At 44.9% G+C, this 13,646-nt stretch overlaps 1 protein-coding gene and 2 long non-coding RNA genes across 15 annotated transcripts in view; 2 read left to right on the forward strand and 1 right to left on the reverse strand.

Annotated features, from left to right (window-relative positions):
* CDS1 (CDP-diacylglycerol synthase 1) overlaps positions 1–4,684 on the forward strand; it is a 33,544-nt gene extending 28,860 nt beyond the window's left edge. The window contains exons 14-15 of one of the 5 annotated variants that reach the window (XR_002438086.1): positions 29–4,262; positions 4,333–4,684. The gene's annotated coding sequence lies outside the window, so the exon portion shown is untranslated. Of the gene's footprint in view, positions 1–28 lie in introns of all 5 variants that reach the window. The other 4 variants (XR_002438082.1, XR_002438083.1, XR_002438084.1 and 1 more) reach the window with 4 other exon arrangements.
* The window catches only part of LOC110397932, a 7,519-nt gene continuing 870 nt past the window's right edge, over positions 6,998–13,646 (reverse strand). For 3 of the 9 annotated variants that reach the window (XR_002438091.1, XR_002438090.1, XR_002438088.1), the window contains exons 2-4: positions 12,062–13,407; positions 10,121–10,175; positions 6,998–8,403 (exon numbers count right to left, since the gene is read on the reverse strand). This is a non-coding gene — a long non-coding RNA (uncharacterized LOC110397932). Of the gene's footprint in view, positions 8,404–10,120; positions 10,176–12,061; positions 13,620–13,646 lie in introns of those variants that run through there. The other 6 variants (XR_002438092.1, XR_002438095.1, XR_002438094.1 and 3 more) reach the window with 6 other exon arrangements.
* On the forward strand, positions 8,292–10,892 carry LOC110397933. Its single transcript, XR_002438096.1, has 2 exons — positions 8,292–8,424; positions 8,508–10,892. It is a non-coding gene; the product is annotated as an uncharacterized LOC110397933 (long non-coding RNA).

The raw sequence follows: 13,646 nt of genomic DNA on the forward strand, positions 1-13,646 counted from the left end.
TAATGAGAATATATTCTTCTTCCTTAAGGTTGCGTTCCCAAGAGAGACGGCAGCAATTAATTTCTGACCTTTTTGCCTTCAAGTCTCCTGGCCATCCAAGATGGTAACCGCAGACTCGCAGTGATGGCTGAGCTGCTCAGTACAGGATTTGGAATACCCTGAGTTGGAAGGGACCACGAGGATTGCTTGTCCAATTCCTGGAACAGAGGAACTGAGCTTACATCTCCTGTCTGAGGCACTGTGTATGTTCTACCAAAGCACTTGCAGTGTGTTCTGCTCCTCTGGTACAAAGGCCAGGTTGCTGGATGGGCACTGGAGGTTGTGCTGTGCTGAGGCCAAGAGAAGAACTGCTTGCAGGGATAGTGACATAGCAGCAAAGCAGCCAGAAAGCACAAGTCATCCTTTTTTTTTTTTTTTTTTTTTGGTGCAGTTCTGTCAGGAGGAAATAGTTGTTTGGTTATTTGTTTTCATTTTGACATCAGTTGCCCTACATAACAGTAAGCCTCACTGAGTGGAGTCTCTTTGTCCCGTTGCGCTAGAACGTGTACAAAGCTAAGGTACAGCTGTCCTTTCTCTTGCAAATAGCTTCTCAGTTATAAAATGGATGTTCACACCCGTGTTGTGGCCTTTTCAAACTGTACAAACTCAGATGCAGCTGTATGCGATGGGATCTCAGGAACAGGCTGTGACATTGGTGATGCCTACAGACTCGTACTGCTGAAAACTGCAGAACTGCCCTCTGGTTTGTTGCCCAGATTGCACTGTGTGTGCTGAACACCAGTTCTGGTGGTGGAAATTTCAGCAAAATCTCTAAAGGAGCAGGTGAGAAAGACTCTTAGAACAGAAGAATTTAGGACTTTGACAAGCTCAGCCACACCCTTTGCAAGGATGCATGACAAGGCAACATATTCTCACAGGGGGGTAAAGCTATAAAACTGCTGTTAGAACTCTGCTCTTTGATCACAGGAAATTAAACACTTGGGCCATCTGGCAAGAGTTGTGCACACCTTCAAAGAAAACACGTGGAGAGGTCCAATTGCCCGATCATGGCTGTTATTGACTCCCTACCTATGGCCAGTCTCTGAGGGTTATGTGCACTTGAAGAGTGTGTGTGAAGCTGTGCACTTCCACCTTATTTCTCCTGTGACAAACCCAGCAAATACAGAACAGCCCTAGTTGGAAGGGACCTATAAGGATCTTTGAGTCCAAAATGGATGAGAGCACAGCATCCTGAGAAGAAATGGCTGTCACATACTGTGCTGTACAGCCTCATGGAAATACGTTGCAGGGCCACGTGTTCTAAGGTCAGAAGGAAACTCTCAAAAAAACCACTTCATTGTGCTTCCCAGTGTGTGTTCAACATCCTCCCTTCAGAAGCAGTGCTTTATCACCTTGCTACTGGTTCAGCTGGTGCTGTTACTTTCATTCCCAGAGCTGATGTGGAACATCGGCTACATAGGAAAGTGAGCCCAATACACACTTTTTTTTTAACATTCAAAGTCTTGAACCCAGATACCTGAGCATCAGTAGATGGAAAAAAAAGCCCAAATCGATGGGATGGTGTATGTGCCTTTGTGTCGCTGAGTCTTCTCCCCTCCTGTGAACCACTGTGCATACAGTATTCCCCTAACCTCTTGTTTTCTTTTTTTTTCCCCACCCAGGAGGACCTGGCAGCTGATGCACTGCAATCACACTCAGGAAATGAGAGCAGATAAGAAGGGTCTGCTCAGGGTTACCTCCCTCAGCAACTCTGCAGGCAGTGGGGCTGCAGGGCCCATACCCAGCCCATGAGCTTTGCAGGGCGAAGCATCTCTTCTGAGCTGTTCCAGGAGAGCTGCTCCTGCAGGGCCTGCTCTGCTCCCAGGAAGAAGCATCTCCCAGCAGGGATGTAGCGATAGGCAGAGAGGAGCTTCTGCATGGTGAAAGTGCCCCTCCTTGGTGGGCTCTTAGTTTCGTCAAGGTAAGTCCCTTCCTTGCAGAAGTGCTGAACATGCAGGTGTCTTCAGGACCTCGGGATCACCTCATCATCAGGTATTTTTGGAAATATAAGAGAGAACAGAGTGCTTGGGAAAGCAGGGTTGGCTATGGCAACTGCAGAAAGATGCTTTCACCTAAGAGGTGCCTGTATTTGTGGACTCCTTCCTTGAGGACAGAAGACAGTTGCTTCTGTTGCTCTGAGCCATGGCGTGGTACCCCTGCTGATAAGAGAGAAACCTCACAATCAACCCATAAGCCATGGCTTTCCCTTCAAAGGTGCAGCTCTCAGTCTCGCTGGCGTCCTTAAACCATCCTCCACCTTTCTGCTTATCTGAGTGAAAGCAAGTTGGAAGGCTCTTTAAGGATTTGACTTCCCTAACTTGTGGCAGAAGCTGTTCGCTCGAGCTTTCACATGATCTGGAACAGGTTTAACCAAAAAACATTGTGTAGCTCTCCAAGCCTCTGATGCATCTTGATGGCTCTTCTTCAGAGGGCTTCTATATCTGATAGCTGAGAGAAGTGGCTGACTTGCTGCCATGCAATCAGTAAAACTTTTAGGCTAAATACACATGCTAAATTAAAAAAAAAAAAATCCAACAAAAAATCTAAAAAGCTTTACTATTTTGGCCCCAAATGCTCTAATGGCTAATGGTTGTGCAGATCTTCCCAAGGGTGACCAACCCTCCTCTCTCCTGCAGAGATACATTTCTGAAGCAGTTCCAAGCGAGCTCACTTTGGCAACAGACCACGGCTGGGACGCAGCTCAGGGAAGGGGATGGAGGTGGAGGAAGCTTTCCTTCAGCCTGCATCCATCCTGACCTCTTCTAAAGCCAAATGTACTCTAAAAGGCAGAAAGTAAATTTGACCTTCTCCTGCTCTGCAGTAAACTAACAAATTATAGTCTATGCAGCTGGTGCAAATTGAATTTACAAAAATATCTCCTTACAAGCGCTTTCTATCCCAAGACAAACAGAACTCTCTTTTAAGAGAAGCTTGGAATCTGATGTGTGAGCTCTCAAGCCCAAGGGTGGGGCTGATTGGGATGTGTGCCTCTGCTATTCTCGTAATTATACCAAAACATCATTGGTAATCTAGTAAGTCATGGCGGATACCCCTGCCTCTGCTGGAGGGGGACCAGCAGTGTTGTGCTGTTAGTGTTGGCAGGTTTGACTCCACTTTACCCGAGGGACCATGCCCTCCTTTGGCTAGGAATGAATGTGTTGTTGGGCTTCTATGTTCTTTTAAATAACTGGTGTGCATCTAATCACCTGATTAGAATGAATGTAATGGCACCCCCTTGTGGCTTGTGTGTGTAGTACTCTGCTGCATTTGGGCGTTGTTCTGCAGAGACTAAGTTCAGAACCAAGCAACAGAGCTGATGCTGATAGAATTGCCTCCAGCAGCTGGATTGAAAATTGTAAATCTCCAGGATAAGGCGGCAAATGCTTTTTTTATTGACAATCTGCAGAAACTCTCCTAACACAAAGGTTCAGAGCAGAGCATTTGTCAGTCTCGGATGAGGTCCCCTTGTGTACCTCATGGCTGTCTTTAACACAGGCACGATGTGCTAACAATGGCACAATGACGCTGGCTGCAGACAAATGCTCCTGGTCCATACTGGCTTGGTTTTGGAGCACCCGTGTACTCCTGGCATGTGGAAAAGGTCCCCGTTGCCCGACAATTTGAATGCTCCTTGGCTAAAACTTTGAAAACTTCCTTGTAACAGAGATCTAACTGAGAATAATTTTGTCCATTCTTTACCACCTCTGTCCTCTCCAGATCTGAAAGACTTGCTTACAAGCTAGCAAAAGGAATATTGGCCAAGAAATGTAAGGCTTTTCCTTAACTGCATCGCTGTCGCGTTATCTTGTCTGTAACCATGCGGTAGTCAGAAATTGCTTCCCATTTATACACTTCCTCCTGTGTTTGGAAACTTCCCCAGGCAGGAGATTATGCTGTGCTGTGGTTCAATGCCCTGGTCTGGCTGCTTTCTGCAGACCAACTCTGCGCTGGTTTCCACTGAGACACTGAAGAAAACTGCCCCCACTTGCTGATACTGCGCAATGTCTGAGGACTTGCAGTCACTGAGGATGCAAGTGTAACAAACCAGAGGACAGCTGCAGTGATTTGTTTCTTCTTCTCTTGCCAAGAAAAGGTGCCTGGAGTACGAGAACACCTTAGGCCTTCCTGGAGAAAGCTGTAAAGAGTAGGAAGCACTGTAACTGAGCGATATTTCTTCAACCATCTGCTCCTTCTGCACTACCACAAGGGCAGGCCAGCTCCATGTGAGTGCAGTGGTAGGTGAGCCTCGCTGGAAGCTGCAGGAAGTTTTTAATTTTCTCTTTTTGTTCCTAGGTGTCAGACAATGATCTTCGCATCGGTACACCAAAGGAAATAATTTAAACATAATTAACTTGAGCTAACGCTGAAACTCCTGGGAGCAGGATGGTGTTAACTGTTCAGAGATTTTTAACTTGCTTTTTATCAGGGATGTGATAATACTGTTTGAATTAAGACTTCTTAATTAAATGTGACCTGGACGACACTGTGTTCTTAATTAAACATGACCTAGGTGACTGTACAGTTATTAACGCCATGTTTGCTTACACTGTAGCTCTGATACACTCTTTAGAGTGGGGACTCCTCAACCATTGTTTCACTGGGGGCCGACACCGCAACTTATATTTATAAATGCTGTGCAACTCTTCTACTGCTTGAGCTTGTTTTTTTGTTTTTTTTTTTTTTTTTAATGCATTATAAATCAATCTTATGAATAGTGACCTTTGTTCTGGATGTGAAAACTAGTAGAAGTTTTTATTCTTAGGTACTTTTTTTTTTTCAGATAGATTGTAAAGAAGGTGCTTTTTTTGCATTGAATTTAAAAACCAATACCATTGGAAAAATCCCTGCTGTAAGACTTGCAAGAGACAAAGTAGAGACACATGTGCTTGCCAGACCTTTGCGGAAACCTCTTTGGGAGGCACTGCTTTTCCTCCTATAAGGCCAATGGAAGGAAGAACTTAGTCCCAGGAAGGAAAGCGGCAAAACTGGGCTGTACGCCTGGCAATTCTCTGCTGCGTTGGTCAAGATTCAGCCCGGTCTTTGAAGCATCTCCATGGTGGGCATAAGGTCCACGGAGTCTGCTGGCAGAAAAATGCCGGGCTATTTGGTGTTAAACCAGCCAACACCTGAGGAAGCCACCTAATGCTCTGTTCAAGAGATCGGTGTGTATTCACAGTCCAAAAAAAAGGAAACATGAGGGACAGACGATACATTGCCAGAATTAGCCGTTGTCACACCAAGTATGTGTGAGACTCAGGACTTGCCTTGGCCCAACAACCTGAAATTCAGGTTACCTATTCAGGGCTCACATGCTTTTAATTTAATGATAGAGTGCTAATGTCTCTTTTAGCTTTGGGCATGACCTTTCTGAGCTGGCTGCTTCTGTTTCTCTCCTGTTCATTGAGCAAAAAAAAAACACAGCTGTTTGTGAATTTTAGGAGAGGGGGCTGCAAGGGACAGAGCAGGTGAAAGATTTTCTGTATTAATTGATATGACCTCAAATGAATGCAGTTGAGCATAATGGCCAACCCAGATCTTTTGCACTATTTTGTACTGCTCGTGTTTACCAGTGTGCTGTCCCTGGTACGAGGAACAAGCCTACAACACTGCCATGATGAAGCTGGCCAGTCTCCTTTAGCCTACTCAGACACCCATCTAAACAAAACTCTCCCTCTCTAAAAATGGTGTGCTCCTCACTGCACCAAGCCCTCTTAATGCAATCCTCCCCTGTGCAACCTACCTCAACAAATCCCCTTTGCAGCCTCTGAGGTGCCATGTCTCTTGCTCCAAATCAGTATTTCTATGTGGAAGATCCCCAAGCTGGAGCAGTGGGGCAGCAGCAGGACAATCCCAGCCCATGGCACCTGCTGTAGAGAGAGCTTCCCAGGTGTGGTGCATTAGATCCTGCTGTTGCCATACACCAGGGCAGGCTGCTCTGAAAACACCTGGGGGTTACCAGCTGAGGCCAAAGAGGCAGAATGGCTGGGGGAAGGCGATTCTGACATAAGTTAGAGCCTAAGTGGGTTTGTGCTATCAACGCAAGTTGGGTTTGGCCTGCATTTACTCTTCAGGATGATAAGGAGAGTGTGCTGAGGTGCTGCTGGGGCGGGATGGGGGTGTTTTAGTATGCTGAGGGCCATATTGGCATCACCCTGAAAACAAAGAGAAAGCCCTGCTCTGAGACTGCTTTACAAATGGATGCTGGTGGCCATAGGACATCTGGGAACCACATGAAAACTGCAGATGGTGGAAACATGGTACGTGGGAACACTGTGAATTGCTCAGTGAGCCTCTAGGAGCAGGGCTACAAAACTCCTACAGTTAGAGATCCTCCCTGGGTGTCATGATGTGCTGCTGTGTTTTAGCCCTGGTGTTTGTTTAAATGTCTTTCCGTTTTCCTTCGTGCTGGTTCTTTTAGCAGAACTTGGAGCGAGGGCCATCTATGTGAGAGTCTTATCCTCCAACCTGCAATCAGATATGTTTGAGAAGGAGCTGTCATGCCCAGGTAACAAGCCAAGAGCTGATGCTTTCCTTCTGCAGATGGAGATGGTCGTTGTTACATATTTGAAGTAGCATATGTTCACGTACAGACAGAGTGTTGTTGACAGATAATTATCGGTCTGCATAAATTAAGAAAAAGTTAAATGGTACAAGGAAAGCGCAGTGCAAATTGTCCTTAAATCTGTTCCCCAGCTCTGCAATGGAGGTTGTGTGGGTACGCTGAGTGACGGTTGTAGGCTGCTAGCTGCGTTGTTCTGGAAAGTGAATTGGGGTCACAATGAAATCACACGGAATTATTTAAGTTGGGCCCAGAGGATAGCACGTGCAGCTATTTAAAAAGCACCAAGAAACTTCTGGTTACAGATGGCATGAATGGTGTTTTGTTATGCTCAAGACAGTGCAAACGTACCTGTAACTTACATCTGTTACAATTTCACATTTCTAGACACTCACTGGGTGCCAACCATATTTTAACTTTTTATTTTTCCACTTTTTTTGATATACAGACTCCTTAAGAGCGTTCCAGGAGAGATGTGGATGCTGTACCTTTGGTTTAAGCCTTCTGACAAGCCTTGGATGCTTTCCCCTTGCCTCTTACGTGGATTCCTCACAGGCAGCCCGTAGTCACCTAGCAATCTACAGTACAAAATTATCGCCATCTACTTCCTCAATAGCCGAAGGCCCAAGTAATATAAAAACTTTGGCTTACCCACCCAAAGTGCTATCTTTCTTTTTTTTTTTTTTCTGCTTGGGGACTGAGGGCTTGTAGAAAATAATTTTCTATTTGAAAGAAGTGCTCCTTCAGTGCTGCAACTAGAAGGGAGATTGACAACAAGGCTTGCGGTTAACAAGGCTGCCACAGGCACTGACAAGATTTGTCATTGTTTCTGAAAACTATCCTTATATGACATGGCTAATAATATTAGAAAAGCTTCAAGTTATGTCATTTGTTCATGGGCAGGGGACTGTCAAAGAAATTACAACTTCTTCCCAGGAAGCTATGCATGCATCTAAAAGCTCCAGACTTGCACTGCATATCTACAAGCAATTCTGACGATGTTGAAGAGGAAGCAACTCCAAGTTCTTCCAGTGCAACATCAGTAATAGAAGGATTGAGTTCCACAAGAACTTAATTTTATAAGATCTAATGTGTATAACATGGCTGTAAATAAACTAAGGCTAGGAATTAAGTAGAAGAAGGATCTTAGCATGTAAACTAACAGCTTTTAGTGGTGACCTAAGCTTCTCATAGCTCCTCAAGTTATTCTTTTCTTAATATTTATGAAGAATTTAAATAATTAAGCTGCCCCAAATGGTAGGCAGGAGTGTGTACATGCCTGGCCGGTGGGTTTCAGTCGTGGTCTGCAGTTATGCATAACAAAACCTGTGATGGCAAAATAGCTGTTCGCTTGCACCAATAGCTCATGTGAAGAGAAGGTGATTTCTGAGTTTGTGTCCTGATTAATCAGATGCTTTAGATGAAGTAGGAGAGTACATATCATGACAGGTGTTGTAAGAAAGCCCCTTCAGTTACAGCTTCATAAATCCCTTTTCTTACGTTGTTAACACATCTCCTGGATGTTACGTGGAAGTGTACAAGAAATGGTTTGGAAGAGTTTGGTGTGCTGTGGGGTCCTCAGGTTACTCGTTGAACTTGAAGGCATTCCAGGAGTAGAGCATCTTCCTGGGAAATAGATGGTGATGTGGGAGCTTGTTTTTTGGGAGGAGTGTGTGGCAGGCCTATGGTTTTGTAACTGTTCTGTTCCAAAAAAATGGTGTGTTTATAAATAAATAACATAACCTGCTTCACATCGTTTTCTTCCAGTGGGAGGCTGCCCTGCAGACCTTGGGATTTTCCTGTTCCTAGTCAACAGAGAAACAAATGTAAGTTCACAGAAAGAGCATCTTTATTTCTGCTGTGTCTAGAATTGAGAAGTACATGGTTGTTTTTTTTTTTATTTGATCAGTCACTTCAGTCTCCCTAAGCTGCCGTTATGGCTTTCTGTGAAAGCCTGTGAAAATAAAAATATCACAGACAAAAATAACGCTCCCTCATTCTAAGTGTGGAGTGTCTCAGTGCATATTTGGCACATCCTCTGAGGCTGCATCAACAACAGGCAGAAACAAGCTGCTGTAAAGGGCGAATCATAGAGACAAATAGCGCTTGGTGTCTTGTCCTGTGTCTGCCAGGACTTCTGAGATGAATCATAGAATCGTTACGACTGGAAAAGACCACTAAGATCATCTAATCCAACCACAAACACATTCCCTCCATGACCACAAACTCTGTCCCTCAGTGCCACACCTGCTCTGTTCTGAGATATATTCCAAGGGCTCCTAAGTTACAAGTTCTGAGCAGACCATCGCACAGCACACCTTTCAGGCTGTGTGCTTTGCTATATGGTGTATGCCTTCACAAGAGCCTTCCACAAGCTGTGCAGAGCAGTGACACCTTTAACCAACGCAAAGGCAGCCCGAGCTCCGTGGGATGGAACCAGCAGCATTTAGACGGCTGCAAGTGATGCACACCACCACGACAAACGTTTCTTTCCCCGAGGCACCAGATGGCAGCATTTTTCCTTTCTCCAAAGTGTGATCTCTTCCTCTCAGATTCACTTTCTGGGACCACCGCATCAGGCTATGAGACTGTGGAGGCCACAAAGGCTTCAGCTGGACTAGACCTTCTCCATCATCACCCGTTTTGTGGGAATTCTTCAGTCACACAGCCCTAAGCCCTCCTTTTTCCCCTCCCTCCCGTGTCTTTGCTTATAAATCCAGTGCTGCTTTATCATTGCTTTTTGTCACAGGAAAAAAAAATCATCCACGTCAGCTGCAACAAGCTCAGTTCCCAAGTCACTCACCTTTGAGCTGCAGCACTATGGGACAAATGTGCGTTTGTGTGAGTTGCATGACTAGAGCTTCAGCAGGCAGCAGAAGAAAGGCTGTTTATCCACAAAAGGGATGGGATGGCCCCCGGGGCTGAGGGAGGAGCAGCCCTGGCTTTTTTTTTTTTCCCCCCCTTCTCTGTTACTCTGTGGGGTTGTGGTGTATCTGCTGTGGTTAGTTGCTCTGTCACTGCTTTACAGCTGCTATGAGCTCACCAGTGGACAATTTGTGGGTTCTTTAACTTCTGACGAGCAGCCAGTTGTTTTTCTAGAGAATGTGTGACAAGGGATTTTCTAATTTTTCAGCTTTCGGCCAAATTCAATGGGAGTGCCATAGGACAGGGAAGCAGTGGTGGACCCTCCTCAACTCCACCCTTTCTCTTCTTACTTAATACCAAAAAATTATCTATAAACAGGCAAGACGGAGGGAAGAGCATTCCTCAAAGAGAGCCATAAGAATCCTGTACAATGACAATGTTAAACTGAGATTTTTGGAAAATGGTGCTATTTTATTCGGTTAAAAATATTCTAATGAAAAAAAGCCCTCAATGTTATTTCACTTTCTCATGCCAATTTCTTCCAGTTTTGGATTTGTCTACTCATTGGTTACAGCTAATTTATGCAGACAAGATGGACTCAGCTTTACTGCCTGAGCTATGCAAAATATGTGCAATAGAAATATGTTGGAAATTCACCTGAAAGCTGAGTGGAATTTCATCACTTCAAGTCAATTGTACAGGTACCATCTTCCTTTTAAATAAAGAAGAAAAATAATTTTAAATATATCTCCACAGTATATAATGATCAATGCAATTCCTTATGTGCACTTGCTTTGCAAAATGGAAAAAAAAAAACAAAAACTTTTTAATCTAATTATAGCTCTGTAGCTACTAACTAGCACCTTCTCTGAGAAACAGTTGCCCATGATGAGCTTTGCAAGAAGAGAGATGTTGAGATGGTTTAAAAAAAAAAAAAAAAGCATCTGATATCTATCAGTATGGATTATTACAGCTTGCCATTATTTATTTTGGAATTGTGACAACTGACCAAAACATAGGGACTATGAATAGGAACGCAAGGAGTGATTAAGTGCACAAGAAGAGAGGAAAAAAAAAAAAAAGCAATATTATTTGGCACGCAGCAAATGTTATATCTGGTGTACAGCTGTCTGTGCAACTCCCACTGCTCTTTCGGAGGATTTCTGTGATTTCCCACTAAGGTACCTCTGCTGATAGAGACTTAGGAACAGCTCCATCTCTATAAGCTTTGATTCTTAGCAAGCTGGTAAGATAGATGTGTTAATCCTTTACATATGAAAGATGCAAGTGTCCTCCTACACATACATTACAGAGAGAAGCTTTGTTTGTTTTATGATGGGTAACTGCTATGTACCGTTCGCTGTCTCTATCTTGCATAGTAAGTGAAATTACTGTTGAAACAAGCTGATTAAATCTGAGATTCCCCTTGCTGCAGCCCAGAATGAAAATATACCCAAGGGGGACAAATTCTGCCTGGTAGTACGTGGGGCTTTTTTGCTTCTAGACTGCCATGGCATACTGATGAAGGAGAAGGTACTCTTAAAAAATAAAAAAATCTGGCTTGTAGGAAAACATGCATATATACTTCTTGTGGAATGAGTTGCAGTTTTTGATGATTTTGTAGCACCAACAACTGCTCTACCAATTTTCATCTTGGCCTTCCCTCAAGAGGGGAGAATTGACTCGGTCTGCTACAGACACTGGGATGCTTTTCCTTGTGTGTATCCATTATTCCGTGATGTATACAATATATGGGAAGCGTTGTCAAAAGGAACACACTGCAAACAAATCGGTAGTGTCATGTTCTGATCCTCCTCATTTTCTCCTCCTATTCAGTAGCATTTCCCATACGCCCTCAGCCAACCCTATTTTTCACAGAAAGCAGTGACTGTTATTACCATTTGCATACAATGTAGGACGAGGAGGCTGGGAAGAATGGTTGTGCAGAGAGAAACTGTTTGGGAAAGAGGTTAAAAAGCCCAAAAAGTGGGCAGAAGTAGGCAAGGCATTATACATCTGACATAAAGTCCCCTTTTTTTCAGGTACAGAATGCAGAGTGTTTAAGAGCTGGTACTGATTGTACTACAGTTGTTGTACGAGGGCTGTAACTGGTATACCATGCATAATTTCTCTTGTGGCACTTATTGTTCATTGGTTATCCTGCACAGAAACAATACAGGCACTGTAGTGGACCCATGGGCTGCATTCCAACACAAGTCATTAGCTCAGGCAGGTCTCCTGAATTGGTCTAAATTTTGTTCCTGTTGATGCAATGAGCATAGGGATACACCTTTAATGAGTAAAGGTGGGATTACATTGTGTAGGCAAGAAGCTTATTAGCTTGTCCTTGCTTTTTTTTTTTTTTTTTTTTTTTTTTTTTTTTTTTAGGGGAGGTGGTTTTCTTTTTGTTTCTTTGTTTGGGTAATGTTTTCACCTTCAGTGCACACACGTTTTGTCTCCTTAGGAATCAGAGAATAGAATCATAGAACCATAGAATGGCTTAGGTTGGAGGAGACCTTAAAGCCCACCCACCCCAACCCCCTGCTGTGGTCTGGTTGCCCCCCACATCAGGCTGCTCAAGGCCCCATTCAAACTGACCTTGAGGGATGGATGGGGCATCCACAGGTTCTCTGGGCAGCCTGTGCCAGGGCCTCACTGCCCTCAGGAGCTGAATTAGAGTTGGGCTCCTCTCAGACATCCATGAGTCCTAAGCAGAGATCTCCTCCACATAAACAAGAATGAGATGAAAAGTTGTATAGCAGTGAGTGAAAATCATAATTCATCATACCAATAAGGTTGGAAGAGAGCTCTGAGATCATCTAGTCCAGCCATTGACCCATGACATTATTAAAATATTAGGTAGAACTGTATTTTTTATGTTAATGTCTAGCATAGGAAGATGGAGTAAGTGGCATTGACTCCTGTTGTCCTCAGGTGCCCAGCTTCACTTAACAAGACGTGATAGCAGAGGCAAGAGGCAATTTTCTTGTGATCATTTACCCATGAAATACACAGGCCCTTCATCCCCTGCATGCTAGTTCTTGTTGCATTTACCCCTGCAGCCATTCTCCAAACTGCTCAGTCCCTTCTGTGAGGGCTTTGGAAAGAGATTTTGTAAATGAAAAAGCAAACTGCTGGAAGGCAAACTGTTTTTAATAGCTGATGTCTTGAAGGAAATGAGTTTGCAGTTGATGGAAAAAGGCAGAAGGGCTAATGGACACAGGCACTGATGTACCTTTGTACCCTTCCCAAGACGTGTGGGTGGGTGAGGGTCACCCCATGGTGGCAATGACCCCGTACTTGCTGTGTCTAGCTGATATTTATATGGGTAATGTGCCTAGCTGGCATAAAGGAGTCCTTTAACTGTAGGGAATTTATTAAGAAAAGAGTTCTATCTCTATTTCAACATCAGAACTGTGTGAATGACGTATTTCCTCTTGGTCACGCAGCACGGATCATGGAATCATTAAGGCTGGAAAAGACCACTGAGATAATCAAATCCAACCCCAACCCATCCCCACTGTTGACCTCTCACCACGTCCTTAAATGCCACATCTCCATGTTTCCTGAACACCTTCAGGGACGGTGGCTGCACCACCTCCCTGGGCAACCTGTGCCACTGCCTCACCACGTTTTCCGAGAAGAAATGTTTCCTAATACCCGACCTGAACCTTCCCTGGCACAACTTGATGCCGTTCCCTAACGTACCGTCCCTTTTGTACACCACAGCAGGGACTCTCCGTGGTCTTCCACTCAGCGGCCAAAGGCAGCGGGAAAGCCTCAGACCCCACGAGGAGTTCCTTCCCTCTGTCCCGTGTTGGCGGCGCTCAGTTCTCCTCAGGGCACGGCGCATTGAGCGGCGGCGGTTGCCTGCCGGGGGTATCTTTGTCCGAGGAAGGGGAGGCACAGAACCTTCCGCGGGACTCCAAGGGAAACCCAAACTACTGAAAAACAGCATAATTGTAAATAATTTTTTTTTTAAACCACCACCGACGGAGCAGAGGTGAGCGGGCAGTGCCTGCGCTCTCTGAGGTGTCGCTCCCTCTTCCCGCCATTCCCCACCCGCTCTCCTCAGGTGGCCGCGCCGGGCCGGGCCGCGGGAGCCAGCCGGGAGGAGGAGGAGGAGCGGAGGGAGGAGGCAGCCGGGCGGGGAGGGGGCACTCTGCACCGCGGAGGAGGAGGA

This window comes from Numida meleagris, chromosome 4 (assembly GCF_002078875.1).
Source record: "Numida meleagris isolate 19003 breed g44 Domestic line chromosome 4, NumMel1.0, whole genome shotgun sequence".
NCBI lineage: Eukaryota > Metazoa > Chordata > Aves > Galliformes > Numididae > Numida > Numida meleagris.